The sequence below is a fragment of the Marmota flaviventris genome, chromosome 3, assembly GCF_047511675.1.
Source record: "Marmota flaviventris isolate mMarFla1 chromosome 3, mMarFla1.hap1, whole genome shotgun sequence".
Classification (NCBI taxonomy): Eukaryota; Metazoa; Chordata; class Mammalia; order Rodentia; family Sciuridae; genus Marmota; species Marmota flaviventris.
In genome coordinates this window covers 78,897,595-78,915,284 of record NC_092500.1, presented here as the reverse complement: position 1 = coordinate 78,915,284, position 17,690 = coordinate 78,897,595, and the positions used below count along the sequence as shown (strand labels likewise).

Below are 17,690 nucleotides of genomic sequence, written 5' to 3'. Positions count from 1 at the left end.
TTGTTTTTATTATTATCTCCATGATCTAGATGGGGAAGTTGCAGCACAGATGGATTATGTGATTTGTCTAGTTAGTGATGAAAGCAAAATTCAAGGCAGGCAATGTAACTTACAAACTTGTATTTTTGCTGAGTATGGGGATGCATACCTGTCATTCCAGCTACTCAGGAAGTGGAGGTAGAAGATAAAAAATTAGAGGTCAGCCTGGGCACCACAGTAAGACCCCATCTCAAAAACAGAAAAATGAGGGGCTGGTGTTGTGGCTCAGTGGTAGAGCACTTGCCTAGCATGTGTGAGGCACGGGGTTCAATCCTTAGCACCACATATAAATGAACAAATAAAATGAAGGTATTGTGTTCGTCTACAACTAAAAAAAATTTTAAAAAAAATTCACTCAAGGGCTGGAGTTGTGGCTTAGTGGTAGAGCATTTGCCTAGCACGAGCGAGGCCCTGGGTTCGATCCTCAGCACCACATAAAAAAAACCCAAATAAATAAAGATTAAAAAAAATTAAAACAAAACGAAACAAAAATCAAAATCCAAACCAAAACCAAAAAAACAAAAAGAAAACAGTCACCTGTAATCCCAGCAGCTTGGGAGGCTAAGGTAGGAGGATCATGAGTTCAAATCCAGTGTCAGAAAAAATCGAGGCTCTAAGCAATTCAGTGAGACCCTGTCTCTAAATAAAATACAAAATAGGGTTCGAGATGTGGCTCAGTGGTCTAGTGCCCCTGAGTTCAATCCCTGGTAACCCTAAAACAAAACAAAAACTTTTTTCTTAATAGTAATAACAACAAAATACAACAATAACAATATTAATACTGTCATGGTAGAAGTAATAGGGTGGACTTAAATAGTGCTGGTTATGGGTATATTAGTTACCCAAGAACTGTACCTTTGTTGATTCAACTCACTAAGCAGTGCTTTCTTAGTTCAGAGTGATATTAATTTTTAAATATGTGTGTTTGTGTCTTCATGTGTATATATATGTATACATATATATACAATAATATATATATATATACAATAATACCACCTATGTAATTTAGAGTTCATTTACAATTTACATAGTATGTGTGTATATATATATAATATATATATATATATATATATATATATATATACAATAATACACCTATGTAATTTAGAGTTCATTTACAATTTCCATCGTAGATATGTATATATATTTCATTTATAATTTCCATAGTTTGTGTGTGTGTATATATATATATATATGCACATACCATACTATATAATATATATATATATATATATATATATATATATATATATATATATATATATATATATATATATATATATATATAAACATACACATACATACTATGGAAATTGTGAATGAACTCTAAATTACATAGGTGGTATTATTGTATATACACCCATAAGAATGAAGAATTTTGTGATTTTTATTAATTCAAGCATGACCTTGAAGGTAGGGTTCGTATACAGAAAAGCTACATGTATGTTAGTTTCATAAAACAATATGGAACATATAGCCTGGTTCTTCTTTAGTAAGCATGTGGTTCAATTTTCATTTTCTTTAGAATTTCTTACAAGGTAGAATGCACTCAGTGCTATAATTTAGCAACTGTGTCACTGCTTCATAATTTGGGGGCTAATTGCCTGTTTGTGCTGTAGTCCTGTTTGTGGTTGCTATGGTGACTGCTTTAAAAGGGTCCAGTGACCGTTGCTACTGAATTAGATTTCAATGCAACATCCCTGTGTCAGAGGCCAGGTTTCTTCTGTGGATAGAACTCTCTTTCTGTAAATTTGTGTTTGTTTTCTCTCTAATTTTAGGGCAGTGGTTTTATGGTGTCTCCTCTACTGTTTTTGTGTTTGCAGCATGATGGAAAAAAAAAATCAAAAGCCCTTAAATTAAATCAGAGTTTAATCCATGTTCCTAAACTAGAGGATAAGCTGCTTTAGTCCTTTCTCCTGTCCCTGGCACATAGTTCAGGCTCAGTAAATCCTTGCTGATTGACTCTCAAATTAAGGATAACTTTTACAGGAGCATATGGTGGGCACAGAGCTCTTAAAAAATACTGATAGCAAAAAACTTTTTGGCACATATCCATTCTCAGAGTTTTCTAGAGGGTCTCCTGCCAGAGGAGAAGCCGTGGGGCCATCTGTGCCTGCACGGAGGACCCAGGTCTGCACTGGCCCTGGAAGGTGGCCGCTGGCTTTGTGGTGGATCCCCTTGCTGCGCTGTAATTAAGTCCCCCGCAGGAGTCCCTGTGTTGAGGGGCCCTGTCCCTGCTGGAGAAGTACGGCTCCTTTGTGTTCCATGCCATGTTATTGTGGAGTGCATAATTTTTTTTCCTGCGTGTGTCTTGATTTAACAGCAGGATCCTCTGGGTTTCTTCCAAGAAGCGCTGCATTTCCTTGAAAATAAATGACGGGTGAATTCTTTCTTGAGATTATGAAAAACTCCTAGATAAAAGCTTTTCCTTTTCTCATATTCAAAACAATGCTAAATGTTTATAATTATATTCCCGGAGAATTTCTTGGTGTACTGGCTTCCTTTGTTCTGACGAAGGTGGATTTTGTTTCCTTGGCAGAGAAACTTCATGAAAAGGTAGTATTTTAGAAAATGCCCCAAAGTCAAGAATGCAACATCTTGTGCTCACTGGGGCAGCATACTAAAATTGGAATGAGACAGAGCAGATTAGCATGGCCCCTGTGCAAGGATGACATAAATCCAAGAAATATTCTCTATTTTTATGTTAGTCAGAGTGCAAAGTTTCAGTTAGCTAGAAGGAATATGCTCTTGAGATCTCTTGTACATTCTGGGGACTATAGTTAATAATAACATAATGTGTGTTTCAAAATTGCTTAGAGAGCAGATTTTTAACATTGATACCACACACAAATAAGTATATAAGGTTATGGATATAATCAGTTTGAATGAATCATTCCATGATGATATATCAGGTATCACATTATACCCAATAAATATGTATACAATTATTTGTCAATGAAAAATAAATACAACAACAAAAAGAATATAATATTTTTATAAGCCTCTCACTATAGTCTAATAAAAGAAAGGCTATAAATTGGGTGTTGTAGCGAAAGCCTGTAATCCCAGCTACTTTAGAGTCTGAAGACAGGAGGATTGCAAATTCAAGATGAGCCTCAGCAATTTAGCGAGGTCCTAAACAACTTAGAGAGATCCTAAACAACTTAGTGAGACCCTGTCTCAAAATTTAAAAAAAGGACTGGGGATGTGGCTTAGTGGTAAAGCACCCCTGGGTTCAATTCCCAATATTAAAAAAAAAAAAAAGGCTATAAATGAGAGGAGTATCAATGGATTTGAGTGTCCTTTATTCCTTTCTCTTCTTACCTTCATAGAAGTTTCTTCCTCCCTCCATTTAAGACTCCTTCTGCTCATCCTCTTCCTCATCTCCCCTTTTTATTTTCTATTTTAAGACAGGGTCTCCCTAAGTTGCCGAGGCTGGCCTTGAACTTGCAATCCTCCTATTTCAGCCTCCTGGGAATACAGGTGTGTGCTGCATGGCTGGCCATAAGCTTTTGATTTTGACTATGTGACTGAACACAGAACAGCAGCAGCAATAATGAGTTCTGGATTCCAATTTGAAGGTAGAAATAATAGTATCCTTTTGGTAAAAATGCACAACTTCGTCATGAAATGCTAACAAATCAAGTCAGAATGGTCTAGGTTTTCAAGAAGCATTTCATGGCGCTTTCATTTTCTATTAGAAATCTTCCCAGATCTGACCTTTTGAAGTCTGATATCGTCCTGAGGATGCATTAGGAGAAACATACAATTAGAAATGGAAATTATGAAAAATGCTGGAGTTTATTTGAAATCTCAAGCACTAATGGCCTGTACACACAGTAGATAGAAATTCATTACCTTTTTAGAAACATTCTTGCCTATTGTATAGGTAAAACATGGCATTCCGTACTATTTAAAATATTTAAGTTACTTATAAGGTTGAACGTTTTTTTTTTGGCCTTGTATAACCATTTACAATTCTTATATGGATTATCGTCAGGCTTCAGTTTCTTTGGATGAGTAACACTTTACTTATATTTCCTCATTATCACAGTGTTCATGTTACATACCTAAGCATGTTGTTTGGGCATTTAAGGAAGCAGAACTGGGAAAATAAAATAAAAAAAGAGACCTCAACAACTGCACCAACAACATGGTATATGCTAGGTCAAACATGGGACCTTAAATTCTGTGATAGGAGACTCAAGAGTTTTTCAGTATAGTTGAGATCTTCCTCAGGACCAATACGTTTTCTTGATTCTGAAAAGAAAACACCCTGGAGAACGTTACACTAGTTACCTTTGTCATTCTGTATGCCTCTGAAGCTCAGTCATCCTTGACCATTGGAGGGGACAGCAGTTCAGAGCCATTTTCTGATTTGCTCCTTTCCTTCTGGCAGAGCAGTTACCTTTGCTAGCGCTCGGCTCTCCTTCTGTGAACATAAGGCACGCCATCTGCCGCTTTAACGAGGAGGTACGATTCAAAGAGACGACGTTTAGCTCTTTTACACTCCTTTTTTATAAGCTACCAATTTAAAATCAAGAAAATGGAATTATACAGGACCTTATTATTCAGCTGACTCTGAATTGACATTTCTGATCTCTTTGTCCTGATGTCTGCCTTTGATTTGATCGGTTGTTATTAAACTAAACTCGTGTGGAAAAAATATGGCAAAGGTGAAATCCTGTATTTCTAACACCCGGTGAGAAATGTGAGTTAGAGGCTCCTTCTTGGAATGTACTTTCCTGGACATGCCGATTTTCTTACCCTTTTTATTTCTCTTTCTTTGTAAGCTTCACAAATCAGTGATCCTTGTCTTGCTTGTTTTTGTCTGTCCCCAGGCACATGGTAGGTGATCAATAAATGTTTGTGGAATGCATGAGCTAAATCATAGTCTACTTTAATAAATTGTGTACACCTCATCACTGCTTTATCTTTTTTTGAAAGAAAGCAGATAGTGGACTCCTTTTAAATATGGAGGAAAAGTTATCAAGAAAACCAGGGGCGTCTTCATGTTGTTCTGCACAACTGTCAGCTCTTTAAGCACATGGGCAGGGGCATGCCGCGGGCAGGAGTGTGCAGCTTAGGCTGTGGAGGCTACCTATTAGGGTGAATCATATAAAATTGCTGTTTTTGTAGGTAAAAAATAATCAAATATGGCAGTCCTATATAGCTCAACCTGCTCTGTTAGACAGGAAGGTAATGTAAAGTGAAGGCTTCAACTGCAGTCCATTTTGAGAACCTTTGTTATCTGACAACACCTGACATACAGAAAAAGCAAAGTGAACTCATTTAAAATGAGGACTAACATTTCTAGTAAACAATAAAGGGGAAAAGGGTTGATTAGAACTCTTTTTATTGAAGTATATAAGCATCCAAAATTGTATTGGTAAAATTAATAGTCTGCTAATTCTTCACATTAAAATGATTATTTATTGGTATTTATGGCATGATTTTTTTTATATAAAAAAAGGCACATTATAACAGCCTTTGCTTTATATTTGACTCTTATATGGATTTCAAGTATTTTGTTTTTGAAGGGGAGTGTACTGAGGATCAAACCCAGAAGTGCTCTACCACCAAGCCTCATCCCCAGCCCTTTTTATTTATTTTTATTTTGAAACAGGGTCTCACTAAGTTGGGAGGCTAGGCTTGAACTTGGGATCCTCCTGCTTCAGGTTCCAGAGTCACTGGAATTATAGGCATGCACCATTATGCCGGGCCTGATTACATTTTTAGTTCTTTTTCTGCCCCTACTTCCTTGATGTTTGTTATTTCTAGAATGTCTGTTCTTTTTTTTTTTTTAATTTTTATTATTGAACCCAGAGCTTTGCATATACTTAATCAGCAAGTACTCTATCACTGAGCTACATTCCAGCCCCAGAATGTTTGATCTTATGTTTCACTTTTTCAAAAAACAAAAGTGAAGCATAATACAGAAAAAGTGTACAAATATGATCACACAATTGAACAAATAATATAAACTCTTCATGTAGCCACTAGGCTGGTGAAGGAAATATAATATTATGAGCATCCCTAGAATCTCCTTTCACATCAGGCAACCCTTATCCATAATTTTGTCCTAATAATTTTCTTGGTTTCTTTACAGTTTTACCACACATAGTTTAGTTTTTGTCTGCTTTTTAACTTTACATGAATGGAATAATATTGTATATATCCTTTTATAATGTCTTTTATTTAATAATACTTTTTGTGGGATCTCTAGCTCATTCCCTGTAGCAGTAGTTATTTCATTCCTGTATAGTATTCCAGTGTATCATTGCACCAGAGTTTATTTTCCTTTCTTTGGTTGGTGGACTTGTATTGCTTTCATTGGTTTGGCTATTATGAACAGTGCTGCTCTGGACATTTTATACATATAACCTAGTACCCATGTTCACGAATTTCTGCGAGTGGAATCACTGTGTTGTAGAACATGCCTGTCTTCAACCTGGTTGTATTTTCTAAAGTGATTGTGTTAGTCAGCTAATACATCACAATAACAAATAACTGAGACAATCAGCTTAAGAGAAAAGGCTTAGTTTGGCTCATGGTTTTGGTTCAGTTGGTGATTGGTTGGTCCTGTTGTTTGGGCCTATGGAGGTACATCATGGCAGGGTGTGGGATACAGCAGAAGGGCTAACCTTGTCAGAAAAGGGAGAAAGAGTAATCTCTCCTCCCCATCCCACTTTCTCCTTCAAGGACACACCCCTGCTGCCCTGAATACCTCCCACTAGGCCCACCTGTTAAAGGTTCCACCACCTCCTCAAAAGCACCAAGCCAGGAACTAGTCCTCTAACACCCAGGCCTTTGGGTGGGTAGAGGGAGTATGTGAGATCCAAACTACAGCAGTGATCATACCAATTTATATACCTGCCAGCAGTGCATAAGAATTTCTCATTGGATATGGTTAGATTTTAAGGTGTGCTCATCTGGTGGGGGTATAATTATCCTAGTAGAATTTTTTTTTTCCTGATTACTGATAAGCTTAAGCAACATTTCATGTTTGCTGAATCCATTTAATTGGATTCCCTGTTCTACAAAATGGCCATTTAAGTCTTCAGCCATTCGAAGTGTTAGGTTTATCTTACGTTTTCATGATGTTTAGGACTTCTTTATATATATTCTGGATCCTAGCCCTTCATCCCCTGTATGTTGCATATTTCTTTGCATTCACAGTAGTTTGTCTTTTGACTCTTTTTGTGGTAGCGTTTGATAAAATTCCCACTTATAATAAATGTAATTGAATTTATCAATTTTACCTTTGTTGTTCAGATATTTTTGTGTCTTTACAAAATTCTTCCCTACCCTGAGGTCTTTTTTGTTTTGTTTTGTAGGTATAGGTGGACAGTATGCCTTAATTTTATTTGTTTATTTTTATGTGGTGCTAAGGATCGAACCCAATGCTTCATACATGCCAGGCAAGCTATCTGCCACTGAGCTAAAGCCTCAGTCCTACCCTGAGGTCTTATAAATAATTTTTGTCTTTTATAATTAGTTCTCTAATCCTTCATAACTTTAAATGTAAATAAATTGTTGTGCTTGTCTTTGAATTCACAGTAGTTGAATTGCATATATAAAATCTTGAGTTCGTAAGTTATTCTTCCCAAGGTGAGTATTAGCATGCCGTAATAGGAGAGTAGCTTTTTTTCCTAGTGAAATGTAAGATTTTTCTTTCTCACTCCTGAAAATGGTTTTGCATACATAGTAATGAATATACAAAAGGCATAAATCTGTAGTGGGTGTAAATGCCAAAGATTATGTTTAAACTAGCAAAACATTCATTTTTAGATATGGGAAACATTTTTTCAAATAACCCCTGGCTTTATCTGGGCTAAATGAAGAATTACCCAGAGACGTCATTTAGTGGAATTATTCCACTTATGGTAACAGCACTTGGTAATTGCTTTCATTAATCAAGGTAGGTTAATATACTATCTACTTGCACACCAATGTCAAGATCTCTGTCATCCACTGAAACCTTTTATGTAGCAACTTAAGCTCCTGTTTCCTTCATAAAGATTAAGATTTCAAATATTAATCCAAATCACTTTCCCTCTACCGCAGAGAACAGAACTGCATTATCAGTCACTTCAGAGCTCTGAACTCTCCACTTTTATATTCAAATATGAGGTCATCCATTTACTTTGATGGACAGATATCAATGGCATCAGTAGGGAGGGGCCAGTGCTGTGGTCTCTCACCTAGGAAAGAGTTGGCTTGTTGAGTCATATGCTTAGACGTAGGAGACCTGAGTTGCTTGAAAGCAGTATTCTTTAATATTTGTCAGTGTTTTAATCAGCACCATTATTCATGCATTATCTCTGCATAGTTCAGTTCTTTGTGTTGGACCTCTCTGTGTTGTAGTCTTTGCTTCTGATAAGGAACAGAATAAGGGAAGAACAAAGAAGTAAGAAAGTGATAAAGTTAGTACATCCATTCAGTGCCCACAGCTATAGCCATGAAAACCATGAAGAAGGTGCTGTGACACCAGATCATGATCTGAAATTGACAAAACATGGTAGGGAAAAGGCAACTGAGAGGCTTAAAGTCGGAGGGATGAAAGGCTTCATCTTTGGGTTTTTTGGTTTTTTGTATCAGGAATCAATCCCAGAGGTGCTTAACTACCGAGCCACATCCTCAGCCATTTTTATTTTTTGAGATGGGGTCTCGATAAGTTGTTTAGGGCAATTGCTGAGGCTGGGCTTGAACTTGTGATCCTTCTGCCTCAGCCTCCCAAATCACTGGGATCACAGGTGTGCACCACCACACCCAGCTTCCAAAGGGCTTCACCTTTGCTATCAAAATCCTATGCTCATGTTTCCAATTCCTGTTTTTTTTTTTTTTTCTAATTTTAGCTTATGATTTACTGAATACTTTTTAAGCCTAGTTATTAGACAGGAAATCCTGAAAATCTTTAAGTAGTTCCAAGAGGGAAGGAGGAAGGAGATGCTAAAATAATTATAATATATTATTAAAATACATGTTAATACAGAGACTTCCTTTGTAGCATAGAGAGCCAGTAGCTTGACACAGAGAAAGCAGTTTTTGAGCAGAATCTTACATAACCAAGTTGATAGGATTTGCTGATCGGTTAGATTTGAGGGGCTAGAGAGAAATTTTTGTTTGTTTTAAGGCTGGAGTGGATATTATTTCTAAAAATGTAAAATTTTAACCAGGAAGGCTTAGGAAAAAGTTTCACAAGCAGATTTTTATTTTGTGTATATTTGTGTCATGACAATGCGTTTGCAGATATAAACACTTGTCTTTGTATATGAATAATTCTTATAGTGCTCATCCAGTTTGAGTTGTCAGTTTTGGTCACAGAGAACTGGGAATTGGTTTCTCCTTCCTCAGGTGTTTGAGTGGAATGCTTTCAAAGATGTTCTTTTTCCTGTGCTCCTGCCTGTGTCCCCGGCCCTTCAGAGTTGAGATCTTGGCTAGACCTCTCTGTTTTTCTCACACTTTCCTGATCAATCGATGCTTAATTGGTATCAGAGATTTTAGCTTTGTTTCATCTTTGGAAGGGGCTTTTCAAATAATAAATGACCCTCAAGGCCAGTTTATAGTGTTGCCAAGGTGAGATTCATCATCATAATCTGTCTTGGGTCTAGTGAGATAGAGAAATTTCTGGTCATATGATAAACTAAAGACCCAACAGATAAACTGAGGAGGTTTTATTTGTTCTATTAGGTATTTTTTAGTGTTTGTGGTCCTATTAGACTGATATTGTCCATTGGCTTTCTGCAAGTCTGCTTTGATCCTAAAAGTCAAAGTAGAAATCCATTAGATTTTCAGCCAGTTGTGTTAGCAACTATGTATCCAGCCAGTGTTGACTGTCCTAGGTGCTAGGCATACAAACAGTCCTGCCCTAGTCCAACTTAGAGTTGAGAAGGGAAAGCAGAATTAGTTAGATCTCCTTAATTATACTTACAGATGGCATACACAGACACATCAAGGCTGTCTCATAGCACATTATTCTTCTCTTTCACTCTTCCTAATCATGCCACTAATGTAAGTCAACAGTTATTCATCAGGCTTATTTAATTACCAACCTTGAAATTTTTTTCTTACACATTGTTGATCATTACTGTGACATAGTCACTATTATATATTGGCCAATAATGCTTCATATCCATAATGGTTTCTGAAGTTTTTACTTGGGGAAGTAGGTGGGTGCTGTAAATTCATACAGAACCCAGGAGAAAAGATTTGAGATTCTCCCCCCGGCCCCCTCAGTGCTGGCATGTAATCTGGAGCCTAGTGCATGCTAGGCAAGTGCTATGTCACTCAGCTACATCCCTAGGCCACATTTGATATGAAGTGGAAAAAAATGTTTTGCACAGACAGATAGCATGAAAGGGAACTAACATCAAAGTGGAGATAGCGAGTAGGCAAAGTGCAAATACATTCTGAATCTCAGGACTGATTGATGAAAAAGCAAGAAAAGTAACAATGAGGAACTGTAGATATGTGTCTCCCTGTGGTTGTGCACTGCCTGGTTTCAAAGCATTGTACATAAGTAGTTCTTGAAGTCCCAGGGGTGAGTGAGTCACACAGTTATCAGATGGAGAAGGAAAAGAAGTGTGGAGGAGTCCTGGGGGGCAGTAGTACTTCTGGGCAGACAGGAAGGCCATGCAGTGAAAGGGCCAGAGAAGCATAGTCAGAGCCACGAGAAAGCTCAGGAGAGAAGTGGTGTGTGGAAACAACGCTGGACACTTTCAAGGACCAGAGACCCTCCAGGCCTATTAAGACGGGGCCTGGGAAGCAGCCAGATGGGGAGATTTACAGAAATCATTACTGGGCAAATCAAATACCACCTGGGAGGAAAGAGGCTGGACCACAAGGCTCCCTGCTCCAGAAACCAGCTTTGAAGGAATATAGAAGAAGCTTATTTTGTTTCAAAGTTTCTGTTTTCAAGGAATTCTGGGAGGAAGAAGGCTTTTAAATGGGGGAAGGGGCACATTAGGACAAAAGACAGAAATTTTACAGGTTTAGCTTCCTTTAGAGTCCCTGGAGCTTTCTTATTACATCAAAAGGAGCCAAGGAAATTGAGCCCAGTGGGCATGCCTATAAACTCAAGAGACTCAGGAGGCTGAGGCAGGAGGGTCACAAGTTTGAGGCCAGACTCAGCAATTTAGTGAGGCCTTAAGCAACTCAGTGAGATCCTGTCTTTTTTTTTTTTTAAGAGAGAGAGAGAGAGAGAGAGAGAGAGAGAGAGAGAGAGAGAGAGAGAGAGAGGGAGAGAGAATTTTAATATTTATTTTTTAGGTTTCTTTTTGGCGGACACAACATTTGTTTGTATGTGGTGCTGAGGATCGAACCCGGGCCGCACGCATGCCAGGCGAGCGCGCTACCGCTTGAGCCACATCCCCAGCCCGAGATCCTGTCTTAAAATAAAAAATAAAAAGGGCTGAGGATGTGACTCAGTGGTAAAGCACTCCTGGGTTTAATCCCCAGTAAACCCCCTCCCCCCAATACATACACACATACACATACACACAGAAAACAAAAACAAAAGGAGCCGGTCCTTCCTGGAGCTAGCATCTGTTATGTTCCTAATTTGGGAGTGGGGCAAATTCAGTGTGTTTAATATTCGAAGCAGAGAACTCTGAATCCTGACATCCATAGCTCTTCATTTCAGTAAAAGATCAGTGGAGTGCTGTTTTCCCCTAAACCACCATTTTGGATATTTGAGTAATTATCAGACAGTTAAACTTCTTCCTTCTTGATAGTTGATTTAACAAGAAGAATTTCTTTGTAATTTAAGATTACACAATCTATGATTAAAATCATGCAAGTTGGCTTTGGTGCCAGGCCATCCTCAAAGCTTCTGGTGAAGAGCTGGGCTTGTGACATTTGTTCTTTCATAAGCTTTGGGTCAAGACAAAGGGCCTGGCTTTGAGTATGTGATGTTCTACCAGGACGTGGAGAAAGGTGGTTTGCTTGTTCTAGGGAGGTCCTTACTGCCTTCCTTCACAGTGGTGCAGTTGTGGCGGGGGCAGTTGTCATGACTGCCAGGCTCAGCAGCAGTTTTTTTTGGTGGTGGTGGTGCTGGGGATTGAGCTCAGTGCTCTCTCCAGTACTTCTTATTTTGTATTTTGAGCAGGGTCTCACTGATTTGCTGAGGCTGGTCTTAAACTTGTGATCCTCCTGCCTCAGCTCGCCAGTAGCAGGATTAGAGGTGTGTACCATGTGCCTGGCCCAACAACGAGTTTGAAAGATCTATCCTCTTTGTTCTGTTTTGATTAACAGCCATCTTGATAAAGTCAAAGGAAGGAACCTTTTTTTCCTGTAATATTTGAAGTATTGATGAAAAAACTATACCAAGACCAAACTTATTTTTAAAGCTGATAAAAGTCTGATGTAAAATTGCTCCTGGTGAAGTCCACACCATTCTATGCAAGTTTCCTCCTCCTCTGGAAGAATCACTTGTCCCCACTCCTCCTCTGCATATCTGCTGCTGAATCTCCAAACAGGAAGCCTGATAACTCTGAGCTTCCAAATGGCCTTCTGAATGTGACCCCAGCATCTTACTGTTCCACCTTCTCAACTTTCTAACAAAGAGTATACGCAGTTCTTTGTGTCTCCTTTGGATGAGTCTGGTTCTTCTGAGATTGGGATGGGCACATTAAAGTTACACACATCTGTCCTTCTGTAGCCTGGAGGAAAAATTTTCACTGAAACTTGGAAATGTTAGAAAACCAAAGGAAAGGATAAATATAAAACAATAATCATTCAAGTTCATTATTCACCTCACTATTCATCAATTTTTTTTTTTAACATTGGATTCAAGGCCACTTTAGGTTTGCTTTGTTTATACTTTTGAAAAGTTTTTGTAAGTTTTCTAGAAGCATGAATAAGTATGCAGTAATGTGGGCATAAAATGCAGTTTCTGATGTGAAGTGTCTTCAATGAATTTGGAAGTAAGGAATAAAATTAACACTTAATGGGTTGGAGTAGAGAAGGAAGCTCTCCAAGATACAGAATGGCTCCAGGTCAGCCAGCTTTGACAGAAACCTTAAGAAAGATATTCGTATCTATGTCAAGACTGTAGCAATCAAGCCCCACGTGGTGGCACTCATCTGTAATCCCAGGTACACAGGAGGTTGAGACAGGAGGATCACAACATGGAGCAAAAAGGACTGGGGATGTACCCCAGTGTTAGAGTGTGTCCATAGCATACGAGAAGCCCTGGGTTCAAACCCTAGTGCTCAAGCAAGCATGCAAGCAAGCTAGCTGGAATCAGAGATGGGGCTTTAAAAAGAGAGGCAGAAAAAAAAAAAAAAAAGAGAGAGAGAGAACCTGAAGAGCATATGTTGGCCATTTCCAGCCAAGTACAATGTTGGGTTCCTGGAGTGGCCAGTTGTGACAGGCCTGTGTTATGGAGATAGGTGCTCTGGGTTTCAGAGCCTGGTGCAGTTATATTCAAATCAAGCAGAGCTCCTGTTAATTTAGATTCCATGCTCTCCCAGCAGGTGCCTGGCAGCTGGCTTGCTGGAGAGCCTGCCTTTGAGGAGAGGATGTGATTTTCTCACTGTTTCCTTCACTGACCTCTTGGTAATCATATGATTCTTTTTGTAAAATATATGTCTATTCAGATTTTGTGCATCAGTCCCTGTGGGTTTAATGCACATGAAAGAGTATCCTCAAGCTTCATTGAGACCGGAGTGGGTAAAGCTCCCCAGTCCATGGATTGTGACCCAAGTCATATCAAATTTACTGTGTGGTGCTTCCTGTTCGGGTCAGCTAGCGGGCAGGCAGGAAGGAGCTTTCCTGACTGATCATTCCATATGAACATGAGCCCTTCCCATAGGAATGTTTACAGGTTGCATTTTTTTTTTCTTAAAAATAATAAAATTTAATGTGGTAAAAAATTTGTAATTGTAAAAAGGTGAAGCAGGAATTATCTAGAAAGTGACGAACACTATAAGCATTTCATACATGGTTCCCATACTGCACTGGGTTTCCTTGGTCTCAACTTCATGGGATAAGCCCTTTATGTACAGCCTGATCCCCTGAGTAAAGAATCATGATGCCCCAAACATGTATTAAATGTATATCTTGGGTAATATTGGAGTTAGTTTTGGTCATCAATAAAGATTTCCTCTGTGATGGATGGGCTGCTATCTTATAAAGGATGGTATTAATACAACTGTATGTTCTTGTATATTGTACATAACTTACAAATTTGTAATCAGTTCTGTAGTTCATACAACTTAATCCAACCTTCTTTTTACATGTTTCTATATGTAGGAGAAACCATTTTTTCTGAATTCAAGAAATACAATTTCATGTTGCTAAATTTGTATGCTTTGTCAAAGACACATACCAGGAAATGGACTGAAATGTAGAACAGTAAAGTAGGGGGCTTTAGATGTGCTAGGTGAACCAAGAAAAAGAAGATTAGAGCTAAAGAGATGCAGAACAAGAATTAAGGCAAAACATTGACCTAGCTGATGTGGGAGAATTCTAGGATCACAGAAGATCCTAGGAGATGCCTCATTAATTTTAGAGGCAATCCTAAGGTGAGAGAATAACCAGTTTGGGATTCCCTGATGGTACATGTCTTGTCCATTTGAACTGCTACAACAAAATACCTTAGGCCAGATAATTTATAAGCTACAAAATGTATAGTTCCCAGTTCTGGAGGTTGAAAGGTCCCAGGTCAGATCATCATCAGAATCAATGTCTAACGAAGGCTCTCTTTCTCCAAGATTGAGCGCTCACTTGGTGGGATGGAGCAAACTGCCTCCCTTAAAATTCTTTTCTAAGGGTGCTAGTCCCAATCATGACGGCAGACAGAGCCCTGTTGACCCAGTCACCTGCTAATGCTATCACACCCCTTAACTGGATCCCATTGGGTATTAGGTTCCAACCTATCATTTTTGGAGGGACATGAACATTCAGACAGTAGCAGTACCTATAGCTTATTTTGGCCTATCTGAAAGTTTTATCTAGAGAAGTAGGGGGTGGGGAATAGAAAAAAGCAAAAAGCTTGTATTTTTCCCTGATGTTGAGAATTTAAACTGGGCTTTTTTTTTTTTTGTACACACAGAATATCCTAGGAAATGCCTCTTCAATTTTAGAGGCAAATAGATGAAGATGGATTAAAAGAACTGAGCGTGGGGGCTGAACAGAGAGAACGATGATCTGAAAGGACACTTAGGTAGGATGTGTCTCTAGCTGTTCAGATGCCCTTTTTTTTAACTTCCACGAATCCACACAGTTGCTCTGTTGTGCTGTGGACAGGACATGTCCTAGGCTGCTGCATTGCACAGCTTTGGAGAGTAGAGATGGAAATGGTACCTGAGTTGTTATGCAGTGCAGATCTGCACAGCCTCACACAGGACCTCGGGGTGGCCCGTGACAGTGCTGAGTGAGTAATGGTCTGATATCTCACTCTGGTCCCTTACACAATACGTGAGAATATTCAGGTGGTCATTCAGAGACAGTCTGAAGAGAAGAACCCCTTCCATAGTGAAGAAGCCATACAAGACTCCTGGCAAATCCATTGACCTCTTCTGTTGAATATTTTCCTGACATTTTCATTATAGCTCTTCTTTGTAACCTTAATAGAACTGTACCATGCTTCCCAGCAATTCTGGTAAGTTTTTGTGTTTCAGCCAGCCCTTGGAAAAAAAATAGGATCTACTGGCTTATATCTTGAGTGTAGGTATCAAAACAGATGGTGGTGGGGTTTTTGGAAGGATGGTAGCAGACGTTGTTTCCTGAGGATGTGACTTCCGTGATGTCAAAGAGTATTGAGATTTATATGATGGAAATTTCTGCACGAAGCAGGAGACAGCGTAGCATGTTCTCAGGTTCCCTGTTCTCCCAGAGTCCTTCACATAGAGCTGCAGCTGCCTGTGATGGAGCCTGCACAGAATTCCACCAGGGACAGTCACTTGCCTTCTTTCTGCCTGTGCCCTCACAGCCCTTCTGACTGTTCTGGAGCCTCTGGCTGTTTGCCTGCTTGCTCAGCAGGTGCAGCTCATTAACTACTTGTATACAATATGACTATTGGATTATGGTACAGCTTAGCCTAAATCACTTACATCATTCATTCTTTTGGAGACATGCACACATTAACCCAGGCACAGTAAAGTGCAGTAAATATTTATTGCAAGGAAAGATGGATTGAAGGTCATGGTGCCAGGTACCTCTAGGCTTCTAACTGTACATGATGGTCAGTTCATGTTGGGGCACGATCAAATAAACTTGATCAGATCCTCCCTCTGGGAGTTTGTGAGACAGAGAGATTGTACTAGAAATGCCAAGGGTGGCAGCAGGAACAGCAGAATGGAGAGCAGCAGAGCAACTGAGTCACAGGACCCTGTCTGGTGATCCATGTAGATCTGATGTTGGCTGACATCCCTACTTCTGCCTGTATATGTCTTTCCATCCCTGCCTCCATGTAGCCCTTTTCTCCTTCCCAGTGGCCTTGATGGATAGTTCACAATCCTGTGAACTGCATGTCTTTAGTTTCAGTAGTCAGCAGAGACTAGCATTTTAAAATTCCAATTCCAGGGGCTGGGGATGTGGCTCAAGCAGTAGTGCGCTCGCCTGGCATGCTTGCGGCCTGGGTTCGATCCTCAGCACCACATACAAACAAAGATGTTGTGTCTGCTGAGAACTAAAAAATAAATATTGAAAAAATTCTCTCTCTCTCTCTCTCAAAAAATAAATAAATAAATAAATAAAAAGACATTTGTTTAAAAAAAAAATTCCAATTCCAGTTGCCAGGGAGAGAAAAATTGATGAACCTTCCTGAATTAGGTGTTTGCTGGCAACCCATAGTCCTATAACCAGGAGAAAGATTTGTGTGTATAAACATGGTTGCCAGACACAATCCTTGGCGGGGGGAGGGGGAGATTTGAGCAATGTTAGAATAAGTTTTCCTGTTGATGGAGTTATTTTGGTTGGCATCTCATAACTTTTATTTATTTTTCTTTTAAAGAAGTAAAGCCTAATTAGTATAGTAATAACATAGGCAGAGAAATACACAGCCATGTGGGCTAGATTTGTGTAGTTTTGTTTTGCAGTGCGGGGGCTTAAATCTAGGGCCTGGCACAGGCAGCGCAAGTGCTGTACCATTGAGCTACACCCCAGCCCCTATAATGGCTAGATCTGCTCTGTCATCCAATACCTGGGTCTGACAAAGGATTGCTCAGTTACATTCCAGGAATGTCAGTAGTAAAACTGCTCTTAGTGAGTCACCAAGGCCTACCAGTCAATTAAGATGTTTATCACATTACCAGTGCTGGAAATCAGAGTGGAGCCAAAGTTTACTCAACTCCAGATTTTTGATGGCCTTCTTCAGGTTCACTAGGGACTTTATTTTAGTCAATAATATTTTTCCCAATGCTGAATGTTCTGGACCTAATGCTTTTTCTGTTACTCCTTCTCTGGGCTTCCATGACACTCTCCTCTCTTCCTCCAAGATTTCCCAGTTGTTCTTTATCTCCCCACTCTGTGAACTGGGACTGAGGTTGTCCTTAGTCGCTGCTCTTCTTTTTCACCCATTTTCATAAGTTTTTCCAGTGTCTTGATGCTAAGGAGGCACGATCTGGCCTTGACCTCTCCATATCCATTTCTTTGCAGACTGAATTGTAATTGAGTTGGCGATTATGTCTGCAATTAGTAACATG

At 39.2% G+C, this 17,690-nt stretch overlaps 1 protein-coding gene and 1 pseudogene across 4 annotated transcripts in view; both read left to right on the top strand.

Annotated features, from left to right (window-relative positions):
• The window catches only part of Bicd1 (BICD cargo adaptor 1), a 223,939-nt gene that overhangs the window by 24,378 nt on the left and 181,871 nt on the right, over window positions 1–17,690 (top strand). The gene's annotated exons all lie outside the window — the stretch shown is intronic.
• On the top strand, window positions 2,641–2,740 carry LOC114091759 (U6 spliceosomal RNA; annotated as a pseudogene).